The sequence below is a fragment of the Oryctolagus cuniculus genome, chromosome 12 (genome assembly GCF_964237555.1).
Source record: "Oryctolagus cuniculus chromosome 12, mOryCun1.1, whole genome shotgun sequence".
NCBI lineage: Eukaryota > Metazoa > Chordata > Mammalia > Lagomorpha > Leporidae > Oryctolagus > Oryctolagus cuniculus.
Window position 1 is genome coordinate 95,884,979 of NC_091443.1, and position 15,651 is coordinate 95,900,629.

The following is a 15,651-nucleotide window of genomic DNA, read 5'->3' on the forward strand; positions in this document are numbered from 1 at the left end:
CATTTTACCTATGGTTTTGGCTTTGTGCTGGCTCCTTATCCTTTCAGCTTTATTCCATTTCCCTTATGGATTCCCAGTTTTTCAACTGCCTTCTTATTTCTCTTTCATCAACAACTTTTGCCATCACGTACCTTAATACAGAAAAAAGTTTCCATCTGATATTTTAATCTCAAAAAGGTAGAGAACACCTCCACTTATGATATATTAATGAGGGAATAGTAAATTTAAGCCTTTTAAGTACAAAGGGAAATCACAGTTATTAAAAATGGATTTGCCTGGGGTACTTCTTTAAAAAAAGATAAATGCTAGACAACTGTTCACTGGCTGGTTTTGGCTGCCACAAACTGAATAAAACTGGTTCTGTTGCTAGGAACCTGTTTTCCCATACTAGCCCACCATTCTGTTTTTTAATTTTTATTTTGTGTGTTACATTTTCTTTTGGATATATGTATACATTTACCAAGTTACACTCTTGGTTTTATGCTTGATTCAAGAATAACTGTAACCAGATATCCCCTCTTTTTTTTAAATCTATACTGCTTCAACTCACCATTTACAGTCCTCATTTTATTTATATTAATATTTATATTTTTGGCTTTATACCAGCTTCCTTATTCTATTGGCTTTGTGCCATTTCCCTCATGGTTTCCCACAGCAACTCTGATGCCAGACTCATGCCATTGGTGACAGTGAAAGGACTTGTATGCTCATGCTGGAGCAGAACCCATACAGTTAGGACATACATATATGTTTACACACACACACACACACACACAAACACACATGCTCACTCCACAGGGGAGTGAAGTTCAGGCTCTGCTTTGTTGGGAAGAGCAGAGGCTGCTGGAATGCAGCAGGAGCAAGCCCACAAAGCTGGATGAAACCCACCAGGCCCTTCACACTTCTGCAGGGGCCAGAGGTGATCTGGAGGAGCATGGCATTAGAGGAGCCTGAGCTGCTACTGGTGACAGGGATCCCTAGCATTCCCTGGTGGTCTCCCCAGCACCCAGCTCTCCCGGGTGCTCCTGCCCCTCCACCACACTTGCCAAGCCCTTGTTGTCAGCATTGGCTTCAGTATTACCTGCATGTGTCCAGTATCGGTGCTGAAATCACAGTGTTTCGTCTCTCAACCCCTCACCTGCACCCAGGGCAGGGGCCCTGTTCCTCCCACAGACAGACTAGGTGGGGCCGACACAGGACACAAAGAAGGCCATGCTCAGCCATCTGCTCCCTTCTCTGTCATCCCGGGAAAACTCTCTGGTGAACAGTGCTGACAGCACCACAGAGGAACAAGACAGGAGCAGAGTGGGAGGACACAGAATGGATCAGCAGGGCTGAGACCTGTCCTGTGTCAGAAGTTTGTAGCCTTGGGAGTCCTGCTTACTGCAGGGGCGGGCACAGACTGAACTCAGGGAGCTGGGTGAAGTGTGTGGGGGGAACTCACTGCACTAATTGAAATTCAAAATGCCAAGGCTTTGAAAGTTGTTACAAGGGGTAGCAATGGCATAGCAGATTAAGCTACTGCTTGGGAAATGGGCATCCCATACTGGAGGGATGGTTTGAATCCTGGCTGCTCCTCTTCCAGTTCAGCTCCCAGCTAATGTGACTGGGAAGGTAGCAGAGGATGACCCACGTTCTTGAGTCCCTGCCACCCATGTAAGAGTATAGAATGCCTGGCTGAGACCTAGCTGTTGCAGCCATTTGAGGAGTAAACCAGAGGTTAGAAAAATCTCTCTCCTCCTTTTTCTCGTTGCACTTATTTGCAAATAAAACAATAATAATAATAATAATAATAATTAATAATAGTAAAACATTGGTTCAAAACAGAGGTGTATTGGAGGAAGAGGACAGGTTACAGGTAGAGAGCCCTGCAGAAGGCTGGGATTTATCGAGCAGCTGACAGAAGGTGGTGGCAGAGCTAGGTCATGGCACATTTGCCACAGTTCTTCCCTCTTTCCTCAGCCCTGCAAAGACCACAGCAGCCCCCAGTATAGGGTTGTGCTTATTCTGAGGTTGAGGAGGCTGACACTCGTGCCTCCTGAGCTGTGAGGGCACCACTGGGACAGGACTGGTAGAACTCCACAAAGCTACCATTACCCAGAACCCTCTCTTTCCATGTTCTGTGGCAGTTAGAGGCCACCAGTGTTTCCAGTAACCCAGAACCCCCTCTTTCCATGTGTCCAGTAACTGACGGACCTGGGGTTCATTTTCTAGACAGGAGGCATGTTTGGCAGAGCTCGATGGATCCAGCTCTGCAGGTCCTGCTGACTTGAGGACATTTGCTTCCAGGTGTGTGGCCCTGGGCTCTCTAGGCTGCTGCTGAGGGTGATGCTGGCTGAGTCTTCAGTGATGCCCATTGTATGCTGAGCGTGGATACAGTCATGTCGCTGCTTCCTCAGAGTGACCCTGGAACATGGGTGCCTGTGTGCCCTGGGTGTGAGCCTGTGTCAGGACACGGATGTCTGGGCAGGCACTATGCAGAGCACTCAATTCAGGTGTGGGGTGAGCCCATCTGTGAACCCACCGGGCATGTGGTTCCCACAGGTGGGAGTGGGGTGGGAGCCTTCTGCACAGGTGCAGTGATGGTCATGGGAGGAAAGCTGGATGGCAAAGGAGGATGAAGAATGACCATCCTAGGGAAGTGGGGTGGGGCTATCCATGTCCCTGTCCTCTGCACAGTTCACCATTCTGGGACCTGGGCTTCAGGCACTCACTGCCTGTGGGGCTGACACCTCCTCTGATCTGATGGACAGGAGCTGTGGGGAGCAGTTCCCTGTGGTTCTTTGAGGTTGTGTCATGGTGGGATTTTTGCCTTTCAGCTTCAAGGAGCTGTGGGACCTGGAGGTCTTGCTGGTCCAGCAAGCAGCACACATCACTGCTGAGTGTGAGCAGTTACAGATCTGGAGGCTGCATATCGACGAGTTGGGGATCTGCTTCACAGACCCCCAAGGGGCTTCCCTGGTTCCACCAGTCCCTGAGTGTCCATGGCCCCTCACCAGGCCCCCCCCACCCCCCTGGTGGCAGAGTCACCATGGAGGGCCACAGGTGGAGCCTGGGGAAGAGAAGGAGTGAGCTGCTGCCTGGCCCTAGGGAGGCTGTGGATCTTGCAACGAGTCTTTTGTCCCCATTTTGTCCCAGGAGTGAGGTCATTTTCAGAAACTCATCCCTTGAAGTGGGACAGTGTTTACCTGTTTGAGAACTTGTCCCCAGCTGCCATCACAGTGCTCACCCTGGTCAGCATTAGGCCAGAGCTGAGTGACTCACAAGCAACTCAGGGGGCTGGTAGGGACAGAGTTGTGGTAGAGCAGGTGCTGAGAGCTCAGGGATTCCCAAGGGCAGGGGGCAGCCTGCAGGTCCTCCCTGTCGCTGGTGGAGCCAGCCCAGTTCAGCAACATTCCAGAGCATGTAGCCATGGGGTGAGGGGCACCTTGCCTGACCTCTGGGCAGGTGTCCAGCAGATCCCTGGGTCCCACATGGTTGGGCTAAAGGCCTCTTGTAAAAGGCTCCTAGGAGGAGCCATGGCTGTGGCATCAGAGGCTGAGAAGCTGCCCAGGGACCCATCCCAGGGAGAGCAGGACAAGCGGGTTTGCAGTTCACAGTGACCTACTTGCCCTGGGTTCCGTGCTGGGAGGAGGACCTGTGGTGGAGGAGGCAGGACTTGAATCTGTTCACACCATCATCCCAGGACTGCACAGAAGCACAGAGACTAGGAGGTGGGCTCAGCAGAGCACCTGGAACAGTGCCCCAGGGGATTGTTCTGGAAATGTATCAAAAACCCACCTTTACTGACAGATGACTTACGTATTGCAAGCCACGTAGGGGAAGGGAGAGGTATCTTGCCTGAGCAGCTGACGGGACACAGAGGAAAGGATTGGCCACAGCCTGTGTGGTCACTGTCAGTTTCTGGGGCCGACATGGAAGGGGCACGGTGTGTTTCAATCATACAGGAGAAGCAGGTAGACAAGGGGGCATCCTCTAAGGGATGTGGAGGCACCAGGATGGGTGGGCGCCTGGGTGAAGGCTCTCAGCAGCAAACAGTTCTCAGGCTAGGCACCCAGACCCTGTCACTTCAGGTCAAGGTCACTTCAGGCAACAGCTGCTGAGGGCAGAGCCCACCTATTCCTGGGCAGCACAGCCCTTCTCAGAACAGTCCTCACTAAGCTCTAGCAGAGGGTGATGACTTCTGCCCAGGAAAGGCAGCAGATGGCAAGTCCAGCCCCCCCCCCCACACACACACACAAGGAGGGTCCTGCTGGCCTTTTCTGCCTTGGAGACAAGGCAACAGACACTCACACAATTAAAAGATCTAGGGCCTCAGGGTCTGACTCCTTTAAGTTCAGTCATGTTAGGGCTCCTATGCTGCCTCCAAGGGCCACTGCAGAAAGGCCAGCAACTGGACTCATACCATCCCCTCTCCTTTCCCAGCCACGAGACTCACACACTCTAGAAATGCCTAAAGATGCTGAAGAACTGGAGCAAATATCAGAGCAATAGCAAGGTAAGGAGGAGGTTGAGGGTCCCCTTATGACAACTTCCTGCACGGTTGGTGCAAGCAGTGCCTATTTCCAAGGCAGCGCGCTGCCTGATTCTCAGATGGCTGGAGGTAAGTGTTCTCACCCTAAAGTCTTCCTGTCCATCCACTGCAGGGTCATCTTCTAGGGAGGGAAACTGATGTCACTATTCGGGTCACCACTAGGTCCAGGGTTGGGAGGCATCTTGGTGCTCCAAAAGGGTGAATCTACTGGGAATGAAGCCCACGCCTCCCGGGAACTGTGGGTGATGAGGCCAGAGTCCAGGCAGAGCCAGCCTCTCCCAAGACACCACGGAGCCCAGGGCTTCAATGTACCAAGCACCTCAGGCTGTTCTCCACCCCATCCTGTTCCATCCCTGGGGCCTTGTCTCACCCAAGCCTCTCCTTTCCTATAGCTGTGTCACAAAACAGACATGGGGATCACTGCCCAGGTGTGAGGGAAGAAGTCAACACTGCTGCTAGACATGAACAAGATAAAGACCGAGAGTCCAGGAAAATACCAGGTACGGGCCCTCTACCTGCTCTCACACAGGTAGCACTAACAAGCCAGACATTATCACAGCCAAAGTCTCCCACCTGTTGTAAAGTGCAGCCCAAGGGATGGCCAGTACTTCTAGGGCCTCCTCACCGACTTGCCTTCCTTTCTCTGGAACCTCCTCCAGCCCCTTTTCAGACTCTCCCAGACTTGGCTAGCCCTGGGTACTCACACTCCATGACAGAAAGCCTGCCTCTCTCCCTGATGGGTTGTTCTGTGAACCTTGGCCCAGCACAGACACCAGGCCCAAGAACAGATTCCTCCTACCTCAAGGCTACAGTCATATGTGGAAGAGGGGTTGGAGGGGCTATGGGATAGGCTAGTGCCCTGGAGATAAAGGGACTCCTCAGAGAGGTTAGGGGTCTTGGGAGAGTTGTGGGAGTCCCGGAAAGGATCAAGGGTCTGGAAAATGTGGGTAACACCATATACCCAAAGCTCTCCTAGCACAAAGATCAGCATTCATCATGTTCTCAGAAGCTATGGGGTACCAAGCCCCAAGCTGGGGCAGTTGGGACCACGGCATTCACTAATAGAGAATGAGAGCAGCAAGCAAAGCAATGCTGCCCAAAGCAAGGAGCTCTGGGAGACCTGTGTGGATCTGGGGAAGAGACTTTCTGTCTGGACATCAGGACAAGGGACTCCTGGATGCCAGCATGGAAGCAGAGACCTAGAGTGTGACATGGAGGTGGTCGTGGGAAGAGTGCAGGGACCGAAGGAGGGGTCCTGGGGTAGGCAGGTGGGAAGGAGCCTCAGAGTGTTAGGATGATGTAGAATGGAAACCCCCGAGGTGAGGGTAGAGGCCAGGCCTAGAGAGACAGGGCTGTCCTTGTGCTATTTTTTTTTTTTTGACAGGCAAAGTTAGTCAGTGAGAAAGAGAGACAGAGAGAAAGGTCTTCCATCTGTTGGTTTACTCCCCAAATGGCTGCTATGGCCGGCGCGTTGCACTGATCCGGAGCCAGGAGCCAGGTGCTTCCTCCTGGTTTCCCATGCTGGTGCAGGGCCCAAGCACTTGGGCCATCCTCCACAGCCTTCCCGGGCCACAGCAGGGAGCTGGACTGGAAGAGGAGCAACTGGCACAGAACCGGTGCCCCAACCGGGACTAGAACCTGGAGTGCCGGCGCCGCAGGTGAAGGATTAGCCTAGTGAGCCACAGTGCCGGCCTATCCTTGTACTTTAACAGGTGGCCTGGAGAGCAGAGCTTGGAGAGATGAGGTCATGGGAAATCTCAGTCACCTGGAGGTTGTGAGAAGGGCCAGAGTGCAGAGTGAGGGGTCGATGCCGACCAAGAGCTAGCTGGGAGCAAAATCAGGTTGGACTACGATATGCATGGAATGAATTGAGGGTGGGGGCCATCCAAATTATGCCCTATTTTACTATTTGTGATCTCATATTTCTGCCTTTTTTACTTTTTATTTTGACTATGCCAATGTATCTCAACAATCAGGAATGAATAGTGTACCAAACCAAAAAATTCCATCCTCACAGTTCCCACAGGTATCTGAAGCAGTCTCCCGTCCCGCCTCACACAGCCACTCCCCCAGTGGAAAATAACTTAAAACAAAGCCAAATGCATTTGTAGATATCTCAGTGTGCATTAGTAATTTAGAAATGTTTGTTAAACACGAGCATCACCACCCTTCAAATATTGCTGGAAGTCTACAATATCGTCAGTATTCATATCTACCTAACTGCCTTCCAGTGTCTAACTATATTCCATCAGAATGTGGAGCTCCTCTGTAGAGGAGCTAGTATTAAACACGTAAAGTAAAAACTTTCAAAAATGCTTTAAATAATGACAATCCCCATTGTGCCAATAAAAAGGCCATACTGAGTTATAAATTCAACAAAATGTTAGGGTATCATTTTGCAGAAAATTACACACACTCATAACAGAGATAAAAGATCTAAATAAATGCAGAGTTGGACTATGTTTCATGGTTAAGAAGGCCCAGTACTACTATCAGCTTTGCCCACTCTGCCGAGTGGATTCAACCCAAAACCAGTCCAGGTCTCAGCAAGCTTTTCAGTAGACAATGCCAAGCTGATTCTGGAATGGACATAGAAAGCAAAGGGTCTAGAACAGCCAAAACGATGCTTATGCAGAGGAGATATGCTGAGAAACTCAAACTATTCTTTTTAGATTCTTCTACTATACAAGTACAGTAAGGAAGACAGGGCTGTGTTAAAAAATGACAGATGTATATGTCTGTGGGAGAAAATGGAGAAACTGGTTCTCCAATTTAAGTGATCTTTGACCAAGAGCCCAAGAGAACTCACTGGATCCAGGTTACTCATTTTAACGCATGATACTGAAAAAATCTGGCACCCCTATGCAAAGCAAAGCACAAAGTTCTCAATACATACCTCTACAGAATGATTTAAAATGGACCGCAGATCTAATTAACTATGAAATCATAAATATTCCATAAATATACAGAAGGATATCTACTTTGATTTCATGTTGAGTTTTTGTAAAATGCAAAAGCATATTCCAAGAATGACAGAAAAAAAAATTGGTCAATGGAACTTCAACACTTCTATTCTGCCAAATATATTGTAAAGAGAATGAAGTAAAAAGCTACATAATGGGTTATGGTTAGGGACTGGGAGAAACATGTATATTTTTTATTTATTCTTTCTTTATTTATTCTTTATTTGAAAGGTGGAGTTACAGGGAGTTACATCTGGTTCACTCCCCAGATGGCTGCAATGGCTGGAGATGCTCTGATCCGAAGCCAGGAGCCAGGAGCTTCCTCGGGGTCTCCCACGTGGGTGCAGGGACCCAAGGATTTGCGCCACCTTCTACTGCTTTCCCAGGCCATAGCAGAGAGCTGGATCAGGAAAGGAGCAGCCTGGACTCGAACCAGAGCCCATACGGGAGGCCCGTCCTTCAGGCAGCAGCTTTACTCGCTACTCTACAGTGCCAGCATCAGGAGAAAATATTTACAAAACATACAGCTAATGAAGGACTTGTTCCTGATTATACACTGAACACTTAAAATTTAATCCAGAGGGGCCGGCACTGTAGCTCAGCAGGCTAAGCCTCTGCCTGTAGCGCCAGCATCCCCAATTGGCACTAGTGGTGTCCTGGCTGCTCCTCTTCCAATCCAGCTCTCTGCTATGGCCTGGGAAAGCAGTAGAAGATGGCCCAAGTGCTTGAGCCCCTGCACCCATGTGGGAGACCCAGAAGAAGCTCCTGGCTCCTGGCTTCGGATCGACTTAGTTCTGGCCATTGCAGCCATTTGTGGAGTGAACCAATGGATGGAAGATCTTTCTCTCTGTCTCTCCCCTTCTCTGTCTGTAACTCTACCTCTCACATGAATAAATGAAACCTAAAAATGTTTAATGAGCAAAAAGGTGACCCCTCCACCCTGCAACTGGCACAGTATATAATAGGACACTACCTCTAATAAGCACACAAAAATAGTATACTGAGTGTTAACAGCATGATGAAATACCACTGCAAGTCTATTTGCGTAAAATCAAACAGAACTGCTAATAGGAAATGTTGACAGGAATGTGGAGTAACAGGAACACGCATTTACTGAAGAAAGGAATTCAAAGCAGAACAGGAACTCTAAGATAATCTGGCAGTTTCTTACAAAAGTACACACACAGCATCAGACTCCAAATGTGTATCTCTATGTATTCAATTGACCTGGAAAACAAGCACACATAAAAACCCCTTGCCATGCTCACTGTCTTATTCACAATCACTAAAAACTGTAAACTGGATGATCTTCATGAGGGATGAATATGCAAACTATACCAGATCCATAATGAGGAACAGGATTCAGTGAGAAAGAGGAACAAGCCGTGAAGTCATGTGGTGACCGGGCTGAATTTCAGGTGCATTTTTCTAAGAGAAAGAATCCATACCTTAAAGGCTACATGCTAAGATTCAACTCATAGGACATTCTGGGAAAAGGCTAAATAGAGATGGAGAACGCACGAATGAATGGTTGTCAACGGCCACTGGAGTTCAAAGAGTTTGACTGCAAAGGGCCACACAGAGATCTTGTAAGGCAAAGGAGCTGCTACTTCAGTTGTTGTGGTTAAGAGACACTCCCATGTGGGTTCAAACCACTGGTGTTTAGGAAACACTTTCTTTTTTTTAACTTTTATTTAATGAATATAAATTTCCAAAGTACAGCTTATGGATTACAATGGCTTCCCCCCCATAACATCGCTCCCACCCGCAACCCTCCCCTCTCCAACTCCCTCTCCCCTTCCATTCACATCAAGATTCATTTTCGATTCTCTTTATATACAGAAGATCAGTTTAGCATACATTAAGTAAAAATTTCAACAGTTTGCTCCCACACAGAAACATAAAGTGAAAAATAATAGATGATTTTTTAAAATGATGATGAAATCAGATCAGACCTATTGTCATGTTTAATCCCAGTGAGAGTCAAGTTGGGAATTGATAATTTCTTCTTCTCTATCTTTTTTTTTTTTTACAGATCAGTTTAGTATACATTAAGTAAAGATTTCAACAGTTTGCACCCCCTTAGAAACATAGAGTGAAATATACTGTTTGAGTACTCGTTATAGCATTAAGTCTCAATGTACAGCACGCTAAGGACAGAGATCCCACATGAGGAGAAAGTGCACAGTGACTCCTGTTGTTGACTTTACAAATTGACACTCTTGTTTATGGCCTCAGTAATCTCCCCATGCTCCAGTCATGAGTTTCCAAGGCTATGGAAGCCCCTTGAGTTCTCCAACTCTTATCTTGTTTAGACAAGGTCATAGTCAAAGTGGAGGTTCTCTCCTCCCTTCAGAGAAAGGTACCTCCTTCTTTCAAGACCTGTTCTTTCCACTGGGATCTCACTCACAGAGATCTTTCATTTAGATTTTTTTTTTTTTTTTGCCAGAGTGTCTTGGCTCTCCATGCCTGAAATACTCTCATGGGCTTTTCAGCCAGATCGGAATGCCTTTAGGGCTGATTCTGAGGCCAGAGTGCTATTTAGGACATCCGCCATTCTATGAGTCTGCTGAGTATCTCGCTTCCTATGTTGGATCACTCTCCCCTTTATTTATTCTATCGGTTAGTATTAGCAGGTACTAGACTTGTTTATGTGCTCCATTTGACTCTTAGTCCTTTCATATGATCAACTGTGAACTGAAATTGATCACTTGGACTAGTGAGATGGCATTGGTACATGCCACCTTGATGGGATTGAATTGGAGTCCCCTGGTATGTTTCTAACTCTACCATTTGGGGCAAGTCAGCCTGAGCATGTCCCAAATTATACATCTCTTCCCTCTCTTTTCCCTCTCTTATGTTCAACAGGGATCACATTTCAGTTAAATTTCAACACTTAAGAATAACTGTGTATTAATTACAGAATTAAACCAGTCATATTAAGTAGAGCAGACAAAAAAAAACTACTAAGAGGGACAATGTATTAAGTTGTTCATTAACAGTCAGGGCTACGCTGATCAAGTCACAGTTTCTCATAGTGTCCATTTCACTTCAACAGGTTTCCTTTTTGGTGTACAGTCAGTTGTCACCGATCAGGGAGAACATATGGTATTTGTCCCTTTTGGACTGGCTTATTTCACTCAGCATGATGTGTTCAAGATTCCGCCATTTTGTTGCAAATGACTGGATTTCATTGTTTCTTACTGCGGTATAGTATTCTAAAGAGTACATATCCCATAATTTCTTTATCCAGTCTACCGTTGATGGGCATTTAGGCTGGTTCCAGGTCTTGGCTATTGTGAATTGTGCTGCAATAAACATTAGGATGCAGACGGCTTTTTTTGTTTGCCAATTTAAATTCCTTTGGGTAAATCCCAAGGAGTGGGATGGCTGGGTCGAACGATAGGGTTATCTTCAGGTTTCTGAGGAATCTCCAAACTGACTTCCATAGTGGCTTGACCAGTTTGCATTCCCACCAACGGTGCGTTAGTGTCCCTTTTCCCCAAATCCTCGCCAGCATCTGTTGTTGGTAGATTTCTGTATGTGATCCATTCTAACGCGGGCGAGGTGAAACCTCATTGTGGTTTTGATTTGCATTTCCCTGATTGCTAGTGACCTTGAACATTTTTTCATGTGCCTGTTGGCCATTTGGATTTCCTCTTTTGAAAAATGTCTATTGAGGTCCTTGGCCCATCTCTTAAGTGGGTTGTTGCTTTTGTTGTTGTGGAGTTTCTTGATCTCTTTGTAGATCCTGGTTATTAACCCTTTATCTGTTGCATAGTTTGCAAATGCAAATATTTTTTCCCATTCTGTCGGTTGTCTCTTCACTCTCCTGTTTCTTTTGCAGTACAGAAACTTCTCAATTTGATGCAATCCCAATAGTTGATTTTGGCTTTGACTGCCTGTGCCTCCCGGGTCTTTTCCAGAAATTCTTTGCCTGTGCCAATATCTTGAAGGGTTTCTCCAATGTTCTCTAATAACTTGATGGTGTCAGGTCGTAGATTTAGGTCTTTAATCCACGTTGAGTGGATTTTTGTGTAAGGTGTAAGGTAGGTAGGAAACACTTTCAATGTGGGTTCAAACCATTGCTGGTTAGGAGACACCCATGTGGGTTCAAACCCTTGCATCTGTACTTTCCACACACTGCTCATGTAGACAAAAAATGCACCCAACTGTACATCTGAGTTTCATTTTATTATATGTAGATTTTACCCCAAAGCTCAACAAACATCTATGTTCCCTGAAGGCCTCACTCTTGATTGGCAGATAGTCAGATGGTCATAATAGGACTTCAGTGTTGCTCTCAGAGCTTGTTAGACCTCAGCAGCAAACCGGGAAAACCCTCTTTACTCTCTTTCCCAGAAGGCAAGTCCCATTTCCTGTGATTTTGGTGTATTCTGCCTATGGCACTCTTAAGTGTTCCAAATGAGATCCTTAGGCTATACTCCAGTCAGGAGGTCTTATGTCACAGAGATGCAATCAAAGCATGGGCGGGGGGACTCTCTAATGCAAAACTGAGATAAAAGGAATGGAGATCCAAGTGAGGGGCCTCCCTGGACCTGGCCACAAGTTGTAAGAAGTGGTGCCTTCCTCCTGGGCCTGCATCAACCCCATAGGCTTCACAGCATTGGAGGATGTTCCTCTAGCTAGGGACATATCAATCAACTTTGCCAGGATCATGAAACTTGAGTCTGGATCCTGCAGATCTCACCATATTTATCACTGCTCTAGTAGGGAGTCCATGAATCTGAATTTCACTCCTTAAGAAACCCAGTGCCCAGACCTTCCCTTTCAAACCCTTCCCTTGAGGGAGACAGCTGAGCGTATCTATAGTCAGTCCTGGGTCTTTGCAATCTCCTGACTCACAGTCAGCCAACCTCCCCAATGCACTGAATTTATGGCTGCAAGGGGCCCTGGGCTGCAATCAAGGCAGTTTCATAACTTGTTGGTCCTCATGGCTTTGGCTGGCCTTCCTAAGGTACTTCTTCCTTGGGGGATCGCATCTTCAGAGTGCAAGGCTCAAGGCCTGCCATAGGTGTAGTGCCTGGACTGGCACAATGGCCTGCCAGGTCCTGACCTCTGGGCAGAATGTGTTACCCCTTCGTTCTGCCCTTCCACCCCAGTCAACCCGAGTGCAAGCTTAGGAGTCTCCCTGGGGTCACTGAAAATAGGCACGTGCTTGTACTCTTGAGGTCCAATGCCCAGTGGACCAGTACCAGAAGGCTGAGCCCAAGCCTAAGCCTGAGCTTCCCCAAGGCCTCTGGTAGGACACATCAGCCCCCAAGATGAGATCAGTTTTTACAGATGAAGCCAGTGTCTTTTTCAGGTGAAAAGAGACCTTTCAGGTAAGCTTGACCCTGCCAGGGGATGCTTGGCCATGATGACCTTGGTTCTTGCAGCTATCGCCAGAGCAAGAATGAAGTGGAAGCCCTTCTCTTCACGTACATGGATGAGGAACCTGCTTTCTGGGCCCAGGCACGCATTGTATGCTCGGTACATGCTGGTGATGTGGTTTCTTGCTGCCAGGCTGAATGATGGCCATATGCCTGGATGACTGCACCTTCCAACTGCTCCTGCTCCTTGTGCGTCCAAGACAATCTTCTTATGGAGGGCCCTAAGCAGAAAGGGATGGCAGAGAGGCCCCTACTGTGAGTCGGAGCCCTCATTTCCCCATTAGCCAAGGTAGCTGTGTCTGTTGGTGACCAACCTCTTGAGTCCCGTACCCACAGTACTCAGGCCTTGTCCAGATGATTCTTATGGCCCTGCTGACCCTTCTGCCTCGCTTTTCACCGGTCAATCAATGAACCCAATGCCAGAGCACATCCAGATGGTAGGGTTCCCCATTCTAGGTCCCTTTAGCCTGACTTCCAAACCCAGCCAATATCCATCCTCCACCCAGCTCCCACCCCTATCTCCATGGCAGCCACCTACAGACCAACTGTGGAGGCTCCATGTTGTCCCCCAACAGTACCTACTTCCCTCCTCTGTTCCTCTGTCCTGACCAAATGAGCTCACAGCTGCTATAGCGGGTGAATTCCATGCCTCCCCGTCCCACTGCTTTTCTGGGAGGCTCTCTTTCTCTGCCACTCCCTGGGAATGGCTCCTGTCTGCTAAACGATCCACAGTGTTACTGATGTGAAGCTGGAGATGGAGCACACAGGGCTGCTGCACCTGAGGACTGGCCAGGGAATGTAGGTCTTCCTCCTCACAGCAGGTTGGGGACCATCTGTCCTGTCAGCCTCACTGCTGCTGGTGCTGAGAGTGGGTATGGAGGACAACAGGTTTTGGTATCTGAGGCCGCGAGTGCAGGTCCTCCTCCTTATGTCAGGTTGAGGACTATCCGAACTGCGGGCCTCACTACTGCTGGTGTTGAGACTGGAAACAGAGGTAATGGGGTTCTTGTACCTGAGGACTGGCCAGGAAGTGTGGATCTTCATCACCCAAGGTGAGGAACTGTCTTGTGGGCCCCGTGGCAGGCATTTAGCCCTGATGACGGGTCACCTTCAGGCAGCACTGGGGACATGGCACTGGCTTGCGGACTGGGTGTCGGGAGGCTGCTTTATGGCTCAGCTGAAAGCCCAGCTCCACAAGGTAGTTTTGAGCCTCAGCATACTGAGCAGATCCTAGAGGCTCCCCTTTAGTGAGCTCAGTTCTTGCTGCTCCACTGAAGCCCTCCTGGGGACAAGCAGCCGTCCTCCTCCTCACGACCCAGCTGGAAGACAAGGACGGACAGGTATTGCTGACCTTCAGCAACTTTGGAAGGGCCTAGGAACCCCATTTCAGTTTCGTTTCCTCCTTGTGTACTGCAAGCCTTTGGCTGGGATTTCCCCCAGCTCAGAGCAGGGGACAAGCGGTCATCCTCCTCCTCACAGCCCAGCTGGAAGACAAGGCCTGGCAGGTATTTCTGACTTTCAGCATTTTGGGAAGGACCTAGGATACCCATGTCAGTTTCATTTTCTGCATCTCTGCTGTAAGCCTTTGGCTGGTATTTTCTCCAGCACTGCCTGGGTGGGGGGTGTGTGAGGAGCACTGCCCTGTTCTTTAAGGCCCTCCTGAGACACCAGGTGCTCCACAGCTTCATGGATTTCCTGGTTCTCGGGAGAACTCAAGAGACTGAAAAGTGTGATGTCACTTGGTTTGGGCCCTTTCTGCTCCATGCTGAGCCACTTGTGGCCCAATGCGTCTGCCACTGTGGGCCTCTCAGCAGGGTCAAAAGTCATTAGCCAATCCAGCATCTCTGAAGGTTCCCTCTTATATAGGAGGGGATTAGGTTAAGAGCCAGCCAGGATGGCTTCCTTCAGATGCACAAAGCTCTCCCCTTCAAAGGGCAGCCACCCTGTCGCTATGGTGTACAGGCCCAGGCTCCACACATCGGCTTTATACCCATCAAACTCCTTATCTAGGAACTCTTCTGGGGCGTAATATTCAAGGGTCCCACACAATGACTTTAGTCGTTGGCCTTCAGTCAGTTTTAGGCTACAGCCAGTCAATTAGCTTAATAAGTATTTTATAGTCCAGAAGGAGATTTTAAGTCTCTCTGAACAATGTTCTGCATATGGCAGTACTCCACTGCTGCTAATGTCTGAATGGAACACCAACATGCTTCTCCTTCCTGAAAGAGGCTGCACACTACCACATACTTTTCAAGACAGGCTCTATCTGCTGTGTAGTCTACATGTGACAGCTTTATAATGTTAGGGAGATGCAGAGAATGCAAAATTTCTGCTTCTACCCATGCTTGCGGAACTCAGAAGAATCCCTGCCACCTCTGGCAATGATCTTCACAGCCCCCTTGGTTCTGCTCTCCAGATGGAGGGCCAGCTTCACCTCGACAAAGCTGCCCTTTCCAATGATCCTGAGGACCTCATATCCACAGAACACCTCCTTCTCAGTGTGGGAGGATCTGACGCCTTTCATCGTCAGGGTATCTCTTGAACCTAGTGTACTGGGGCACTAGGAACACTAGCTAGTCACCTACAGTAGCTACGCTAACATGATATTCCAATGAGAATGCAACAGATAAATCCAATGGAGAGCAACAGATAGGTGGTGCTGGGACAGTGGGGATCAGCAATTTTGCACAGGAAGCTTTGGGAGATGTTGTTTACTGCAGTCTGTCTGAAGGTGGGACAAAACAGAAACAAGATGAGTTTG

The 15,651-nt window shown here is 48.4% G+C and overlaps 1 protein-coding gene and 2 long non-coding RNA genes across 3 annotated transcripts in view; 1 reads left to right on the plus strand and 2 right to left on the minus strand.

Moving 5' to 3' along the window:
- The window catches only part of LOC103346435 (neuroblastoma breakpoint family member 4), a 1,612,367-nt gene that overhangs the window by 369,469 nt on the left and 1,227,247 nt on the right, over window positions 1-15,651 (minus strand). The window lies entirely within an intron of this gene.
- Window positions 1-15,651, minus strand: part of LOC138844805 (trafficking protein particle complex subunit 9-like) — a 315,342-nt gene that overhangs the window by 228,963 nt on the left and 70,728 nt on the right. The window lies entirely within an intron of this gene.
- Window positions 2,146-13,826, plus strand: LOC138844558 (uncharacterized). The gene is made up of 4 exons (XR_011380491.1): window positions 2,146-2,495; window positions 4,426-4,498; window positions 4,927-5,034; window positions 12,897-13,826. It is a non-coding gene; the product is annotated as an uncharacterized lncRNA (long non-coding RNA).